We start from the raw sequence: 18777 nt of genomic DNA on the forward strand, positions 1-18777 counted from the left end.
AACGGAGAAGCCTGTAGTCTAAAGTTAGGAGTTATCTTAAACATGAAATTTTCTCTTTCATGTGTTTCCTTGTAGGTTCCTGTAAGCGTTTCTCCTTTTATTCACCATTCCTATTGAGTACATTTGTAGGAATATGATCTGAGTTTCTATGAGTATTGGATGAATTTTATTATTAATAAGTTTGCCTTAATGTGTGAGTACCTATAATATTATGTAAATATTATATATTAATTGTACTACATATGATATTATATATTACATATAATTGTATTACACATAATATTATATATAATTATATTACTGTCCTGTATTACATTGTACATAATACAATTGTACATTTTTGCATTTTGCTTCAAGGTCTTTTCAGGTACTTCCTAATGTTGTCGCTACTGAGGTCAATTCCTTGTGCTCTTTTTTTTTAATTACATGTGTGAGTCTTAGAGACGGTTATCCAAGATATCCAAGGACTGTATTTCCAGAGGGTCCTTCGCATTTTCTGGCACTTTGTGCATAATCCTGGCCAGTGTGAAAGCTCTCTCCTTTCACCTTTAACAAAGGGCTGTGATGAGAAATTTATTGTAGTCAGGTGCTCTTAAGGATTTGGTAATATCTCTTGGGTCTGAATTTCCATTATATTACTAAGGATAGAAAAATTGTACAAAATATACTTATACTAATTATATTATATAATATAGCATTTCTTTTTCCTTATTAAGTAAATAATTATGTTTAATATATAAAATTGTCAATCTAAAATTATTTAATATCTAAAATTGTCATTATTGCAAATGACTGTTTAGATAGCTAACATGTTGGTTATGGGTTCAAGACTCTGAGTGGTAGAAAGGTGAAGTGTATTTCCCCTCAAACAGGTTTCTCCTAATACCATGAGAGAGTTTGTAACTTGTGGTGCTATTGATTGTTGGGCACTTGATCCTGTTAGTGTTAGAGTAGGATTGAGCTAAATCTAGAGTACTGGGGATGTTTCACATACTTACACAAGATAATATGGTCATTATCTATATTCCACATATAGCGGCCCCTTTTTACCATTGTTACGTGTGGCGGGAATGGAAGAAACCACAGACCACAAATCATACTCCATTATTGCTATTACAACAAGTTATGAAGAGTTTTAAATGACAAATATATTGAATTCTAGAGATAATAAAAAATGCTAGAGCACTGAATCTCTGAGCAGAAAATATGACATGATCATACTTGCTGTATAGAAAAAAAAATCACTTTGGCAGCTAACTGGAGAATAGACTGGAATGGAGAGAGACTTGAGAAAAGAAAACCAACCAGAAGGCTATTGCCATAGTCTAGGTGAAGGATGATGAGGGCCTCATCTAGCATAGTGGCTGTGAGAGTGGAAAGAAGGGGATATATAGGAAAGATGTTAAGATTGTAAAAACAACAAAATTTAGCAACAGATTAAATATATGAAACAAGTGACAGTGAAGAGTTAGGGAAAAAACAAGGTTATAAACCTGGGTAACTGGGGAGATGTTGATTCCCTCAAAGGTACTAGGGGAGTTCAGAAAAGGGGGGGGGGGGAAGATAAGGAATACTTTCTTTGCGAATGTATTATTCAATATTTTGAATCAATACTCATTAATTGATTAAAAATATTCAATACTCATTAATACTCATGTCGGTCTATAATTTTCTTTTGTGCTTCAACTCTCCTTAATTTGGTAACAGGACCATACGTGCCTCATAAAAGAAGTTTAAGATACTTTTTCTACTTTTGCAAAGTAATTTATTTAATACCGGAGCAAATTTTCTTTAAATGTTTGACAAAATTCATTTACAAGTCTCTCTAGATCTGTTTCTTTTTCTGAGATTGGGTTACTTAAATTTTTATATTTCTTAGTCTGTTAACCTCAGTATTTTATGGTTTTGTAAATAATCAATCATTTCATTTAAGTTGTCAGTTTCATTGGCATATAATTGGTATAAATAGTTTTTTAAAAAACCGTTTCCTTTATTTCTTCATCTGTATGAGTTTTCCTTTTTTCATTCCTGATTTTGATAATTTTGTTTCTCTCTTGCATGGTAGGTGAGTAAAAAAGATTGCAAATTGGCTAATCTCTTATTTATGTTCCCTTCCCTCCCCAAAAAAACTTGCTCCTAGTTTCATTTAACAATTCACTTTTTTCTTTTTCATTTTTTCATCTTTTCTTTGATTTTCAAAATTTCTATTTTATTGTTTATCTGAGTTTATTTGTGCTTTTTCTAATCTTCTAGTTGTATGCCTAATACACTGATCTATTATTTTTCTCTTTTATGTATGAAAGTGTTTAGTAATATACATTTTATTCTAAGGATTGTTTTGGCTGAATGCAAAAATTTTGGTATGTTGACTCATTGTTATCATTTTATTTGGTAAAATTAGTTTTCTTTCATCTACAAAATCTTTAGCATTATTTTATTTAACCTCCACTTAAGTTTGAATTGTTTCTTCCATCTAACCTCCTGAAACAAATTTCAAATTGAAAAAATACCCAGATATATAAAAGTCTAAGTTAAGAACTTTCAGGAGAAAAGAAATACTGCAGTCCAAAAAAGAGCTGAACAAGGTATCAACATAAGTGTGTCCTGTAAGGAGGTCCAAAATTAATCTCCCATTCGCCTCAAGGTCTTTTCAGGTTCGTCCCAATGTTGTCGCTACTGAGGTCAATTCCTTGCGCTCTTTTTTTTAACTATATGGGTGAGTCTTAGAGACAGTTATCCAAGATATCCAAGGATTATATTTCCAGAGGGTCCTTCGCATTTTCTGGTACTTTGTGCATAATCCTGGCCAATGTGAAAGCTCTCTTTCTCCTTTAACAAAGGGCTGTGATGAGAAATTTATTGCAATCAGGTGCTCTTAAGGATTTGATAATATCTCTTGGGTCTAAATTTCCATTATATTACTAGGGATAGAAAAATGTGTCTTTAATGGATGACAATTAAATTATGCTGTGAATTTACTGGTCTGAAATATTGAAAAGAAATTCATTAGACAATGTTTACATATCTCACCCGAAGAAACTTTGAAAGTGTAAATAAACATAAAAATTATATTAAGCTGCTTTAAAACAATATGTACAGCTAAAAAGTTGGAGTTGGGGTTATTTTAACTTGGAATTTGTGCCAAGTCTCTTAAATATTGAAACTTTGTGAAATTTTTTTGCTTCTATGTTTTACTTTCCCAGCAGACTACATAAGAAATTGTGCTCTTCCTATTGGTAAAGGAGCTTTCACTGAAATCCAAACGTCAAAGGTTTCCTTTATTTTTCCATGTTTGATTTGAGGGGAAGGGTGGTATGGATGATTGGATGGGTAGGTAGCGCTTATTCATCATTGATATCTATCCTATGAGCTTTCTAAATGTGCTTATTTTATTGAAGTTTATTAAACATCTCCTTAATATTAAAAAGATTTAAAGTATCAAGAAACCACAGTGAGTATCGCACAATATTATACAACAGCTATTATAAAGGAAAGATAATTTTGAACATGATATGGCAAAAATCAAAAGAAAAAAATTTCTTACCAATAATATCCTGCTAAACTGAGCACAAGTTTTTAGGGGGAAATAGACCTTTTATAGGAATACTTTGGAGCATTTCTGCATAAAAAGTAGCAGAGCTGAAAAGAATCTTTCAAAAACAAATACAGGAAATAAAAGAGAGCTAGAAATTTTTTTTTGAGCAACTGATAAAGTGCTTATCTTCTAATAATGTGCCTTTGGAACAATACTATCTATTAAGCACATAGAGTGAAAAATAGCAAATACAGGGCCTGGGTGTGGTTTTATTCTCTTTTTTTGTAGGGATTTGTTTTGTTCTTTTTATTTTAGGAGAAGAAAGAGAAAGAAAGGGAAAAAAGAATATGCTAGGGAGGAAATGAGGAAGAAAAGAGAATTATCATAGGCCAGAGAAATATAAGCTACAATCTAAAAGAGAAGAATAATTTCCTAACCCCTACAATAAAAGTCCAAGCACAGTTTGCCCAGATCAATTAGAACACCTAGAACAAAGGATACAAAAGTTTAAAAATGAATTTAAAATATTATAAACTAAATGAAAGCTGTAGCAGAAAGAATTAGGAGAAAAAGAAAGCAATAGATGAAAAACTTGGAGAGAGATTAATAGCTTAATAGAAGGGATAAAAAAAAATCTTGCCCAAATTACAGCTTCCTCTCAAATTTGAATGGATCAAGCAGAAAATGACAACCCCATGAAACAGCTAGAAAAAATAAAACTAAGCCAAAAGACTTAAAAAAAAAAAAAGATGAAAATGTAAGGTATTATTTATTAAAAAAAAAAAAAACAACAAACTTACCTAGAAAACATCAAAAAGGAGGGATAATTTTAGAATCATTAGACTACCTGAAAGCCAAGACCAAAATAAAAGTCAGACAACATTATTCAAGAAATAATAATAAAAAACTGCCTATCTCTCCAGAGAATAAAGTGAAAACAGACAGATTTTGCCAGTCACCCTCTGAAAGAAACTCTCAAATAAAAACTCTCAGGAATATCATATCCCAAAGACACAGCTCCCAGGTCAAAGCAAAAAAAACAAAAAACAAAACTGCAAACAGACAGAAAGAAAGAGTTCAAGTATCAACTACCAAGAGATATCACACAAGATTTTGCTGCTATCTCCATAAAGAAGTGGAAAGCATGGAATACAATATTCCAAAAGGCAAAAGGTGTAGGCTTATAAATAAGAATAGCTTTCCAGGAAAACTAAATATAATCCAAGGCAAGGGAATAAAGGAAGAGATGGACCTTTAATGAAATAGAGGGGTTTCTAGTATTCCTTTAAAAAAAATTTTAAAGGCCAAAGCTGAGTAGACACTGGTAGTGAACTGAATAAAATGGAAGTCCTAGGAGTGGTTTTTGTTATATTATAGTGATAAAAGAGAAAAGAAAAGTGAAAGGGAGGTGGAAATGACATACTAAAAAAGATAAGAGGATGGAGGGAGGAATGGGAGAAACTTACCTCACATATTCAAGGATTATGGGGGAAAGTGCAAGTAGAAGTCTACACAACAAGGCAGGAGGAGGGAGAGTGGGTGTCACTTGAACTTCCTCACTTTGAGCTGATGCAGAGCAGAGTAAGCAGAACCAGAAGAATAATTTATACAAATTGTAACAATATTTTCAAAAAGAACAATTTTGAAAGACTTAGAAAGTGTAAAGTGAAAAATAAACAGCATTATGTGACTAGTCACCAGTTCAGGACATGAGTTATGAACTAAATCCCCACAAAGTTCACTCTAGGATATCACCAGCATTCACCTGTTCACCATCATCACGACCATGCTCTGGGCTATATTATTGTGGAATCTAGTACTCTGCCAGACATAGCACTTCTGTCCTCAAGAGAGTCTACCTGCTGGTGTCTCCAAGTAATTTCTTTCTCTGAGAAGGAAGAACATTGAGGGGACGGTGTCTTTGAAGTATCCTGATGGAAGTTATAACCAGGATGTAGTGCACTTGGTGCCAGTGCTCCTGCAGAACAGCGGTGACAACAGCTGAGAAAACAGTCTAATCATGGGTACTAGGAGAGAAGGCAGCTTTTCTCTAGCCTTCACAGGCTTCCACAGGGACAGAGACGCCACAGGGGCTAAAAGGGAAGATAGACCTTGGGAGAAGGACGTCAGAATGAAGAGATCCTGAGAGCAGCAGCCTAGGGCAGTTTCACCATGTTGACATTGTGGATAGAGGACTATGAGGCTGGGTATAGAGGTGATAATCTCCATAAGGAAGAAGCCCCTTCCACAGATGTTAATGACCTAAGACAAAACTGTTTATCACCTGTTAGTTTTGCCCCAGAAACAGACCACCTCCCTGCAAACTTCAGTATTTCAATTTCTTCGTAACTCCCTTTCCTTTCCCATCAACTCTAACAATATCTCTGAGTTGCCATATAAAGTCTTCTTCCTGTATTAAAAGCTTATCCTGGTTACTTCCTGTTCTTATTTCTTTTATGCCTTAGTTTTCCATCTTCCTTTTCTGCTATTCCCCAGATGCTACGTTCTAATGTACTTTGTACATGTGTGTACCTTGAATGTATTTCTGCCTCACCTCTACATGGTAGAATTCCTAACTTCCTTGAAAATTCAGTGCAAATGATACATGGAAGCCTCTTCTGCTTTTCATTTCCCAATTGCTAATTCCCTCTCCTTGGAAATTACTTTGTATAGATTTTGAATTTAATTTTCTTTGTATATGTTTCTTGGTTGTTGTAAGGTCCTTGAGGGCACAAGCTGCTTTGCTTTTGTTTCTATCTCCCCAGTGCCTGCTGTATGGTAAACACTTCATACATGCTTACTGAAATGAACTGAATCTCATCCCTCCACACTCATTGCCACACTCTTGCTTCCCTGGGCTCCCCTGCCCCAGGTCACAGTCAGGTCCAGCTTATGCCTTGCCTTGCTATCTCTGAAACTAGCACCCAACTGAGCTGTGATTTTCAAAGCAATCTTACCTCAAGGAACCACAGACAAAAATAAAAATAAGGAAACAAAGGGGGAAGTTACAATGAGGTCTAGATACACTAGTGGTAGATAGGTATCACCTGTCTTTATTGAGCTATTGATGGAACTTTCATACCTTTCCTCACCATACACTGACTCAGCATCTCTGTTGTGGTTTTCTTGGCTTGTGAGTCAACCCACTCTATTCACTTTGATTTTGGGGGTTGTTTCTTAACAGTTTCTCCACTTGCTAATCCCACACAGTCTCAGAGTACAATAACCTTAGGAGTTAATGGTGGGCTCCCACAAAGGAGACAAGGTTTTGTTTATATCCCCAATAACTCCAGTCTGGAGTATAGCATACAGTGGGGACAAACTAAAGGCACTTTTAAAATGTTACTTGGTCACTTCTTCAAAAGGACTACAGTTTCCTTAGGATGAACACTTAATCATCTATACATACCTGATGCCCTCCAGGCTTTAAGAGTTGATCTTCCTCTGTTTTTGTGTCCAAAAGAATTCACTCCCCAGAGGCCAGTTTTCTGGCAAATGAAGTAAAAAAAAAAAAAAAAGCATTTATTAAGTGTTTACTACATGCCAAATATTGAGCTTATTGCTGGGGATACCCTTAGAACAATGAGACAATTACCCTCAAGAAACTCTCATTCAAATAAAAGGGTAAAGAACGTAGGTGAGATTTGATCAAGGAAGGATACCTTTGTCCCTGAAATCATAAGGAGGAATGAGGCAGTCAGTTGACATACCCTTTCCAGAAGCAATCAATGATACAATCAATTTGACTACAGTTTGCAGAGCAAAAAGTGGAAGTGAGGGAGGCTGGGGCGCCAAGATAGAATTCATTTGAATGAGCATGGTCCTAGAGCACCAGAGCTTAGTGGCTTAACTCCTCCTGGGTGTGGTCTCTGGAGGTCTGGTTTATAGGGTAGAAAACAAAAGATGGCTGGAATAAAGTGAATCAACATACTCCTGGGGTGGAAATACAGAGCTGAATAAGTGGTATAACTCCTCTCAGGCACAGTGTCAGGATGATGGAGCAGTAGTATCTGAGATAGCAGGCACAAATTCCATAACTGGGTCAATATCCAAAGTCTTTTTATCTAGGAAAGATCCATCAAAGCTTATTCTCTGCTTAATTCTAAGGGATTGGCTGGTCAAAGAACAAATCGTAGAAATAAGTGATCAATTCACCAAAGAAAATGATAAGATGTCAACACTTTACTGGGGGAAGGGGCAGGGGCAGGAGAAGTGCAGCCAAAGCAATCCTTCAGAAAATTTTTATATTTTTAAATACCCTCATCAACAAAGGAGAGAAAGAACAAATAACTGAATTGGGCATACAACTAAAAAAAACTAGAAAAGCAACAACTCAAGAAAACCTCAACTAACAGTAAATTAGAAAATCTGAAAATCAAAGAAGATATTAACCAAATTGAAAGAAAAAATGAACTGATAAATAAAAACAGGAGCTGGAATTGTCTGGTTTGGGGGTTGGTTTTTGTGTTCTTATTGTTTCTTTAGGAGGGGTGAGGAAGGAAAAAAATGTAAACAATAACCCAGTCTAATTTTAGGGCATTCAGGGCATAGGATAGAGTGCCAGGTCTGAAGTCAGGAAATCTCATCTTTCTGAGTTCAAATCTGTCCTCAGACACTAGCTGTGTGACCCTGGACAAGTCACTGAATCCTATTTGCCTCAGTTCCTCATCTGTAAAATGAGGTGGAAAAAGAAATGGCAACATGAGGGCTGGGGGAAGACTGTGGGGTGCAAAACTGCCAAAAAGAGAATGGAGTTGTTGAAAGGATGGACACTCCCCTCCCCTGCCCTCACCCTGAAAAGGGAACCAAGAGTTCAAGTTCTATGAACAAGACATACATCATAAATTCAGTGTTTTAATGTGTTTTTTTTGCTTTGAAGTCCTAAGTCTGACAATTATAGGTTCTAACATTCATCAAAGCATCATAGCAACATTTAGAGCTGGGAGGGACCTTAGAGACTTTTCAATCCAATCCCCTTATTTTACAAATGATGAAATTGTGGTGGAGAGAACTTAAATGCCTTGCCCAGGGTCACAAAGATAATGGCCTTTTTTTATTAAAGTTTTTTTAACTAACAAATCTATTTTCTCTCCTTTCCGCCCTCTCACTCCCACTCCATTAGGAAAAACAAAAATAAAAACTTTGTAACAAATATACATTGTCAAATGATATAAATTCTCTCATGGGCAATGTTCAAAAAATACATGTTTTATTCTACATCCGGAATCCATCCCCTCTCCATCAGCAGATGGATAGCAGATTTTACCATCAGTTTTCTGAAATCATGGATGGTCATTGCACCAATCCTAATTCTTATAGCTTTCTGAGTTGTTTATCTTGATAGTATTGCTATTATTGTTCTTCTGTTTGCTCATTTCCTTCCTCAATGGTTATAAAAATCTTCAAAATTGTTCATTTTCAGAATATTGATCTATAGCATAAGTTGTTCTCCTGTTTCTGATCACTCAGCTATGCATCAGTTCATACAAATCTTTCTATGTTTCTTGGAGAGTATCTAGTTCCTCACTTCTTACATAGCACTAGTGTTCCATCATGTTCATATATCATACTTTGTTCAGCCATAGCAAGTGTTTAAGGCAGGATGAGTCTCATGTGTTATCCACTATTCTGTGCTGCCTTTTTAACATTCTTTTTCCTATGATTCAAGAACAAATTCCACTACTTTATTTCCAACCAATAGGAGGCTCCTCATTCGTAGACCCATTTAAATAATCTGCTTCTAAGCTGTGAGATAGGAGAAAAGGAGGGAAGATTCTTCAGACACCCTCTTGCATAGGATTATGCTTCTTAGAAGAACTAGCTTCCTATTTTTGCTGTCAGCACACAGAGCTGGGGGCTGTTTCCTGTGCCATCATCTCAATCACAGAGCTACCCTCTCCCCAGTGAGGAATCCTAATCCCACTTTTCTAGTCAAACTTAATTTCCTTTGAGCTGGTGCTCCCTTCCCCAATCTACTTTCTTCTACTCTACCCAACAGGGGCTCATACAATAGAAGTTGCAAAGATGCTCATAACTTTTGACTGAATAATCCTTCTTTTAAGTTTATATACTAAAGAAGTCAAAGGAAAAAAGAAAGAACACATCTGTACAAAAATTTTCCAAGTGGCAGCATTTGTAAAAGAGAAGGAAGGAAGGAGGAAAGGAAGGAAGGAGAAGGAAGGGAAAAAGCAAGGAAGAAAACTATGTTCTTAATGACTAGGGAATGGACAAATAAATTGAGGCATATGGAACTTAACAATCAAAGTAGCTGGATGGAGAAATACAACAATAATATACAGTATTGTTATACCATCAAAAATAATGTATATGAGGAGCAAAAAAGAAATATAAGAGCCAAGATGGTGGAGTAAAAGAAAGGACTTGCTTGCGTTCTTCCCCAAAACCCTCCAAACACTTGTAAAAATGACTCTAAATAAATTCTAAAGCAGCAAAACCCACAAAATGACAGAGTGAAACAAAGTTCTGGCCCAAGACAACCTGGAAGGGCAACAGGAAATGTCTGGGAGAAGAACACAGTTGAGTGTGGGCTGTGGTGGCATAGACAGGGCCTGAGCAGATCTCAGGGCACTGAATCATTGGAAGCTGGGACAGTTTCCAGACTTCTCAACTGCAAAACACCAAGGACAACTTGAAAAGTCAATAGGAAAAGGCTGTTGGGTCTGTGTGAAAGAAGAGTGCCATCTGACCCCAACCCCAGGGTGGCAGAGAAGCTGGGGAGATCAAGTGATCAATCAGAAGGGGATTACAACTACTTCTTCTTTGGTGTTGAAGCAGGGTTTTCTTATTTTGTCCTATTTGGATCTGGGTCGCAGTCCTGGGTGGAAGTCCTGGGGTGAGGAAGAGTGCTGGCATACTAGAATGAATAGGATAAAGCAAGTAGAACAGTCTAGCTGGAATACAAAGTATGTAAGGGGAAATAATTTTAATTAGTATGAAAAGGTAGCTTATAGACAGATTATGAATGGTTTTAAATTTCAAAGAAGAGTCAACTTTGGCCCATGGGGTTCCCCTCCTATTAATGGTTTCCACTGTGGACTCTTATGATCTGGTTTCAGTCTTAAGAGTAATTTGATCCCAAAAATAGGAAATCAGGCCCTTCTTGAACTCTGTCTCATTATGCCCTCACCCTAAAATAGAACTCAAGAAAAAGCTCTTACAAAGCTTGGCATGGCTGATGTCTAGGATCTTTCCAAAAGGATTAACAGAGTTCATTCTAGAAAAGATACTCAGTGGACAAAGTAGATGTCATATATAGGACTTTAAAAAAAATTCTAACACAAAAAAATGCTTGAAATACAAAAGACTCTTGTGTGCCTTACAAATAATTGAAATATACGATAGTCTATCACAACCATTATAATCTTCCCAAGAGGAAAAAAACAACATGTTCAGCTTGGAACTGAACATCTGGTCATGGATCTATCCCAAGAATGAAGCACTCAAAAGAGAGAGGACTCTTATAGACAACTAAAGAGCCAAATCTGCTCGGTTCAGTCATCGATCATCTTTAGTCATAGTCCACTAGTCATGGAGACCAATAAGAATTTGCTGTGTCATTACCAAGTGTGTGTCCTTCAGCAAACAGCCAGGACATCCATCTAACTGAAAGGGGCGAGAATGAATGCCCAAACCTATGGGGATGGTGGTGTCCCAGTTAAACAGATCATAAGGTTCCTCTGATCACACCCACTGTGGAAAAAAAATAGTAAGTACTGAGAAGGAGTCACTTGAGCAAAAGAATGATATGACTAGATTTGTACTTTAGGAATACCAATTTGGTAGATGTAGAGAGAAAGGATTGGAGAGGGTAAGCCTGGAAGCAGAGAGGCCAAATAGGAGGTTATTACAATGGTTGGGGCAAAAGGTGACTAGAATCTGTATTAGAATGATGCTTGTGTGAGTAGAGAGAATGGGACAAACACAAGACATACTGTAGCACTGAACTCAACAATATTTGGCAAACGATTTAAGGAAGAGTCCCAGATTAGAGGTGACTACAAGGCTGCAAATCTGGATAACTACAGGACCCACAATGAAGTAATTAAGAAGATGGGAAGAGTGATAATGAACTCTATTTGGAGCATGCCACATTTGGGATAAGTTTGAATTGAGCCCAGTTTACAGTTAGATCCCTTGTAGTTGGAAGAGGAAAACTGTGTACCAAACCAAGGCATGTGGGAAAAGAAATTATTTGGCTTTTTCCATCTTGGAATCTTAAAATCCCATTTTTTCCATGTAAGCAACAATTTGGGGGCCACTGTAGCTTCTAATGATAAGATGAAGACCCAATAGAAACAATAATAAACAGATTATCTTCTATGAAACTTTAGTAAATACATATCTTCCCCACTGCTATTCAAGTCTAAAATAAACCATTGATTGCCTTGAAGTGAAAAACCAAACTGATGCAGTCTTCTTTTACATTCTGGATACTCAAAATATGACCCAGGTGTCTTGTTTTTGTTAAAAGCACCACCATCCTCCTGGTCATTTAAGCTGCTCATATCCTTGAATATGACATCCTGTACTCTTTCTTCTTCTTCTCTCTCATATATAATCAATTGCCAAGTCTTGTTGAGTCTACCTCCATAACATCACTCACAGTCATCCACTTCTATCCACTTACTGAGCCACTGTTATATATCAGACTTTCATCAACATATGCCAGGATTATCATAGCAGCTTCCTAACTGGTCTCACTGTAACTAATCTTTTCCAACCCTTCCTTTATGTAATTGCCAAAATGATCTTTCTTAGACATGACAGCTAGGGGGCACAGTGGATTGAATGTTGAGCATGGAGTCAATAAGACCTGAATTGAAATCCTGCCTCAGACAAAGACAGGAATCTGAGAGGGTGCCTATAAATTGTTATGGTATAGAAATGTGATGAAATACTATTAAGCATAATGACCATCCAAGATTCCATAGGATTAATGATGAAACATACTACACACATCCTTACAGAAGAGTGAAACATGAGAGAAATTTTATTTGGACATAGCCAAGGTGGAAATTTGTTTTGATTGACTATACTCATTTGTTATGAGGGGAAAAAAAAGAAAAACTTGCTTTCTGAAAAATAAGAAGTATAAATTCTGCCTCAGAGGACTCAGTTTCCTTGGTTGCAAAATGAATGAGTTGGATTCAATGACTTCTAAATCTGTGATCCTATGATTTAAAAACTTTTAGTGTGTCCTTGTTGAATAAAATAATAACCCCTTAGCCCAATATTTAAGGTGCTCCTAAGTCTGGCCCAATCTCCCTTTCCATTCTTTTGTTCCCCATAACCCTTTCACAAACTCTAAGTCTTCACCAAATACTATACACTAAACATGATTCTAAATCTTCCATCTTCATCTACTTAAGCTTGTCTTCTTCCCCCATTAAACCTTCCTTTATCTCTCTAGTTTTAAGTTCTTTCTCCCTCCTCAATTTTTTTGGTCCTATACTTATTTGTGTTCATATTGTGACCATATTTGTAGCCCCCAAGTAGAGTGTGAGTTCCTTAGGAGCAGGAACTATTTTATATCTTTGTATCCCTACTACCTTAGAATAGTGTCTAGTACTTTCGTTGTCTAGATCTGTTGCGGGGAATTCCCACTGTAGAAACAACTTCCTGTAATGAAGGCTATAATTCTCTGAAACTTAGAGTCATAAAGAGGCACCTCATACACAAGAGATCAGATAACACACAGCCAGTATTTGTCAGAAGCAAGACTCGAACTCAGCTTTTCCTAAGAACTCTCTAGAAAGAGTTAGCCCTGGACTCAGGAAGACTTGAGTTCTAATCCTTCCTTATACATTTACTAGGAGTGTGACCCTGGACAACTCATCTAACCACTGTCTGCCTCTGTTTCCTCAGCTATGAAATGGGGATCATAACAGGATTGTTGTGAAGATAAATCAGATATTATTTGTAAAGTAACTAACACAGTACCTAGCACTTTGAAGCTGCTTAAATGTTTGTTCCCCATCCCACTTGCCTAGAACAGAACAGGCAGTGGTAAAATAGATTTAGTGCTGTAACAGACCTTAGATGCCATTGAAACCAAACCCCTCTCAATCATTTTACAAATAAAGAGACTAAAGTCCAGAGAGAGTGAGGGATTTGCCCAAGGTCATTCAGGCAGTAAGTGGTTTGGGCCCAAGTGCTCAATAAATGTTGTGTTGAGTGAAATTGAAAAGGGAAAAAGGTCACTATTTCCATAAGCAGATTGAAAAGTACTTTTGAGGAAAATGTGTGGCAAGATTGATGGAATTTGGATTTTCAGAGGGTACCATGCCAACTTGGATGGCATTTTGACATACAACAGCCATGCCATTTGGGGTCCCTTCAGGAAAGCTTTCATATTTCTAGGTCAAACTCATTTCCATTACCCACAGTATTTATTATTTCAGAGTACAAACTCCAGTCCAAAAGAGGATAGAATGCATTTTTTCAAGGATAATCGTTCATGGTTGACACATGTTTCCAAGATCAAGAACTATGGTTTGCCAGTGAACTGACTAAAAACAAACCATAAAATATGACATAAAGTAGAAATGTTACTGTTATTGGTTTTCTTTTCTGGAGGGGGAAAGGCAAGGCAATTGGGATTAAGGGACTTGCCCAAGGTCACACAGCTAATATGTCAAGTGTTTGAGGCCAGATTTGAACTCAAGTCCTCCTGACTCCAGGGCAGGTACTCTACTCACTGTGCCACCTAGCTGCTCCAAAAGCATCTGCTATCGTTCAGTTATTTTCAGTTGTGTTCTACTCTTTATGATCTCCCATTTGAGGATTTCTTGGCAAAGATACTGTAGCAGTTTGCCATTTCCTTCTCCAGCTCATTTACAGATGAGGAAACTGAGGCAAACAGGGTGAAATGACTTGTCCAGGGTCATACAGTAAGCATCCAAGGCTGGATTTGAGCTCAGGGAGATGAGTCTTCCTCACTCCAGGATCAGTTTTCTATCCACTGTGCCACTCAATTCCCCTATTATTATCGTTAATCTTTCCATTTACGTTGATCCTTCCATCTTTCTTTCATTTCTTCTTTCTTTCCAGGCATGCGGGATGACCAGAATAAAGGCATATCCAGAGCTTTCTTGGAACACATGCTCTATTTTGAAAGTTCATAGTCTGATTAATGTTACTGTTTTCCTGTGCCAGCTGGTGGGGTATGAAGAGAATAGGGAGGGGATGCCTATTCCAAATATTCATCCAAAATGATTCTGGTTTCAGGTAAATAAAGGATTCTTTGAATGGGGTTTTTCAATAAGAATGTCCTTTGCCTGGCCAAGTGCCCTAACTGTGGGATTTGAAAAAACACAAGATCATCATGGCCCTGCCTCAGGGACTTCCCTCAAAGATCATCACAGCCCTGCCTCAGGGACTTCCCTCAGAAAGAGAGTCAATGAAGTCCTTAATGAATATGTTCTCTCAGTGACTTCTGCTCCATCTCTAGGTCTTTATATTATCCCTGGGAACTACTGAGTGTTACCTGGGTCTCACAACCTCATAGTAAACCCTACAAACCAGCTTCCTTTTCTCACTTCCCCATTGTTATTAACAGCAAAACTTCAGCCCTAATTATACCACATTTGAACAATGAAGTTATTGCTAGCTCACCATCCTTCAACGGATAGAAACAAGAGAAAATTAAGTCTTACTGATTTCTTCCTTCTCTCTTTCTTCATTTCATCCTTTTCTCTCCATTTTCAGGGTGACCACTCTATTCTAAAACCCCTTGATCTTCTCACTCTCCCCCTAACTATTAGGGCCTCCCTTCTAAGACTGCCCTCCAATTTACTTACCCTCCAGGGCTGTTGTGACGATCAAATGGGTATTTATAAAGCACTTGGCACAGTGTCTATTATTTTTATTATGATGTAACTTACACGTGCACATACATAATTACTTACATGTTGCCTCCTCCATTAAAATGTGTGCCCCTAATGGACAAAGACCATTTTTTTATTTTCTTTGTCTCTTCAGCATTTAACACAATGTCTGGCTTCCAGAGCTTTGATTCATTTAATGCCATTTTGGCTATAAGTTATTATAGGCATGGGGCATCTAGGTGGTTCAGCGGGTAGAGCAGTGGGCTTAGAAACAGAAAGACTCATCTTCCTGAATTCAAATATGACCTCAGACATTTAATGGTTGTGTGATTCTGGACAAGTCATTTCACTCTGTTTGCCTCAATTTCTTTATCTGTTAAATGAGCTGGAGAAGAAAATGCCAAACTATTCCTTTATCTTTGCCAAGAAAACCCCAAATGAGTTCATGAAGAGTATGACACAACTGAAAAATCAGTTGACTAACATAGCTTTCCCTCTAGGCCCTCCTCTGATCATTTTTACAAACCAGTCTTCATAAAGTACCACTCCAATCACTTATAGGTTCTCCAGTGTCAATTGCATTAAGTCTGAAGTCCTCAGCCTGCCATGCAAGACCTTCATTAGTTGACTCCTTTTATCCACCCCAAATTTCCCACTATTTCCCCAAGTAGAATATTCTGCTCCACTCAGGCTGGTCTCTCTCCTAGTATTCCACAAACCTACTAGGCTCAATATTATTTCTATGCCTTGGCTCATGATTTTATTCAGCCTAAAATGTTCTCTTTCCCATGCTAACCCCATCCTCCAGCTCAGGTGAAGATTCATCTTCTCTAAAAAGACTTCCCCAACAGACTAACCCATGGTAATGCTTCTCAATTCTGAGTTCCCTCAGTGTTTGTTTATATGAAGTCTATAATCTCACAGTCAAGCATATACCATCATATTGTCATAGGTTGCTTTTTAAAGGGAAGTGGGGATTAAGGAAGGTTTGTGTGGGAATCCAATGGTGGTCTAGATTTGAAGTCAAAAGACATCAAGCCTTGACTCTACTGTGTGTGTGAGCAAATGAAGATCACTTCATAGTCGGAGCCTTAGTTTCCTCATCTATCAACTGAGAGAGCTGGCCTATCAAGGGTGGGGAACCTGTAGTCTTGAGGCCACATATGGCCCTCTAGGTGCTCAAGTGGAGCTTTTTAATGGAATCCAAACTTCACAGAACACCACAGATTCCCCACCCCTGGCCTAGATGATATAAAGACATAAGGGCCCCTTCTAGAACTAAATCCTGTGATCATCTGTTATTTTCCCATCTAGACTTGTTATATTTTTCTAGGGCAATCAATTAACATGCATTACTATGTTTTAGATGCTGGAATGCAAATACAAAAATAAGAACTTTTTGTTGAGTCTTATCTAGCTCTTCATGACCTTGTGGACCATACAGTCCATGCATTTTCTTGGCAAAGATACTGAAGTGATTTACCATTTCCTTCTCCAGTTAATTGGATGAAGGCAAACAGAAGTTAAGTGACTTGCCCAAGATCACATGGCTAGTAAGTGTTGGAGGCCGAATTTGAACACATCTTCCTGACTGAGGAGCCCAGAAGGCTATCAATAACAACAACAACAAAAATAAGACAATCCCTGACCTAACATTCTGTGATTCTGTGATCATTGACCCTCTTCTGAATCATTCTACCTTCAAAAGTAATTAGGAAACTTCAAGAAGTCTACAATGAGGGTAGTTTGTGGGGGGAAATATGTAACAAATGCTAGTCCAGGGGATCCTAACATTTTGTATGTCATGGGATCCATGAACCATGAACAGTCCAATAATAACTGTGACCACCTCAAAATAATGTTTTTAAATGCATAAAATAAAATACATAAGATTAAAAACTATATTGAAATGCAGTTATCAAAGGGCTGTTATCAAAGTTATCAAAGTAGATCATGAGGTGGACAGAGTACAGGCCTGGAGTCAGGAAGATTCATCTTTCTGACTTCAGACACTTACCAGCTGTGTGACTCTGGACAAGTCACTTAACCCTGTTTGCCTCAGTTTTCTCATCTCTAAATAAGCTGGAGAAGCAAAAGGAAAAAACACTCTAGTATCTTTGCCAAGAAAACCCCAAATAGTGTCATAAGAGTTTGATATGACTAAAAAACAACTGTGACAAAAGAAAAGTTATGTCAGCAAATAATTAATAAAAGAAGTCAGTGGCACTCTCAGAAGTCAAAGATGAATCAGGGAGGATGCTCAACACTAATATGCCCTTGGAAGAGTGGGTGTTCCTGACAGGTGAGAATCAAGTCTAATTGGCTAACAATTAATGAGAGAATGAGTATTATAATGAAAGGTGGACCTATTCTAATGAGGGCTTGGTACGTGACTCTAATCATGTAATTCATGGAAAAAGACTCACCTCAAGCCAGATCCTTCTATACAAAAGAATCTATCCTCTACCAGTCAGTGAACAATGAACAATGATGGGGTAAGAATTCCACCTACATAGGATGATCTGGGTGGGGTAAATTTCTGGACAAGGTCAGAAATGTCCTTGAGAGACTGGACTTTGAATAAATAAGTAGAAAAGGGAAAAAACCCTGGATCCCCAATATTATTAGTAAAAGACAGAAGTAATCATTTCTCTCACAGTTGAACAAACTTGCTCTTTTAATACGCTATAGATCCCAAGAATTGATGTGAGTCTTTCACATTGGTCAATGCTACCTAAGTTGAGATGCCATTCCACCTTCCTTCCAGGAAATTGTCTTAACTTCTGCCTCCAAAATATCAGCCACAAATAGAATTTATGAGGTACCTACTATGTGCCAGGCAGTGTGCTAAGACCTGGGCATATAAAGAAAGGTAACAAACAATCACTTGGTTTTGAGTCTGGGTGACTGGGAGGATGTTGGTACTCCCAAAAGTAACAGGGAAATTTGGGAGAAGGGAGGATTTATGTGAAGAAAGGGAAGATAATGAGTTCAGTTTTGAACATGATGAATGTCATATGTTCACAAGGTATGCAGTTTGAGATGTTCAAAATGCTGTTAGATATTAGATACTAGAGGTTAGGAGAGAGGTTAGAGATGGACAAACAGACCTGAGAGTTGTCTTCATAGAGATGTGAAAGAATTATGATTTTTATAATAATTGTTATGATATATATAATGAATATACTAAGAAATTAGATTTTTCAGAATTGCCTCTCTTGTGAGTCAGATTCACAATGCAGCTTGAACTGATAAATTAAACTTTGACAAGGTTCTCAATCACTGATATCCTTCTGCCGTGTACCTGAAGTGAAGCAAATCAAAGACTATAGAACCTGTTCCTATCATAGAACTCTGGTCTGGTTCTAGTATCAATCCCCAAGTACTCAAACAATA

The 18777-nt window shown here is 37.3% G+C and overlaps 1 long non-coding RNA gene across 1 annotated transcript in view; it reads right to left on the reverse strand.

The window, feature by feature from the left end:
- LOC140526118 (uncharacterized) overlaps nt 1-18777 on the reverse strand; it is a 310915-nt gene that overhangs the window by 12657 nt on the left and 279481 nt on the right. The window contains exon 3 of the long non-coding RNA XR_011974249.1: nt 6945-7023. This is a non-coding gene — a long non-coding RNA (uncharacterized lncRNA). The remainder of the gene's footprint in view (nt 1-6944; nt 7024-18777) is intronic.

The sequence above is a fragment of the Notamacropus eugenii genome, chromosome 2, assembly GCF_028372415.1.
Source record: "Notamacropus eugenii isolate mMacEug1 chromosome 2, mMacEug1.pri_v2, whole genome shotgun sequence".
Classification (NCBI taxonomy): Eukaryota; Metazoa; Chordata; class Mammalia; order Diprotodontia; family Macropodidae; genus Notamacropus; species Notamacropus eugenii.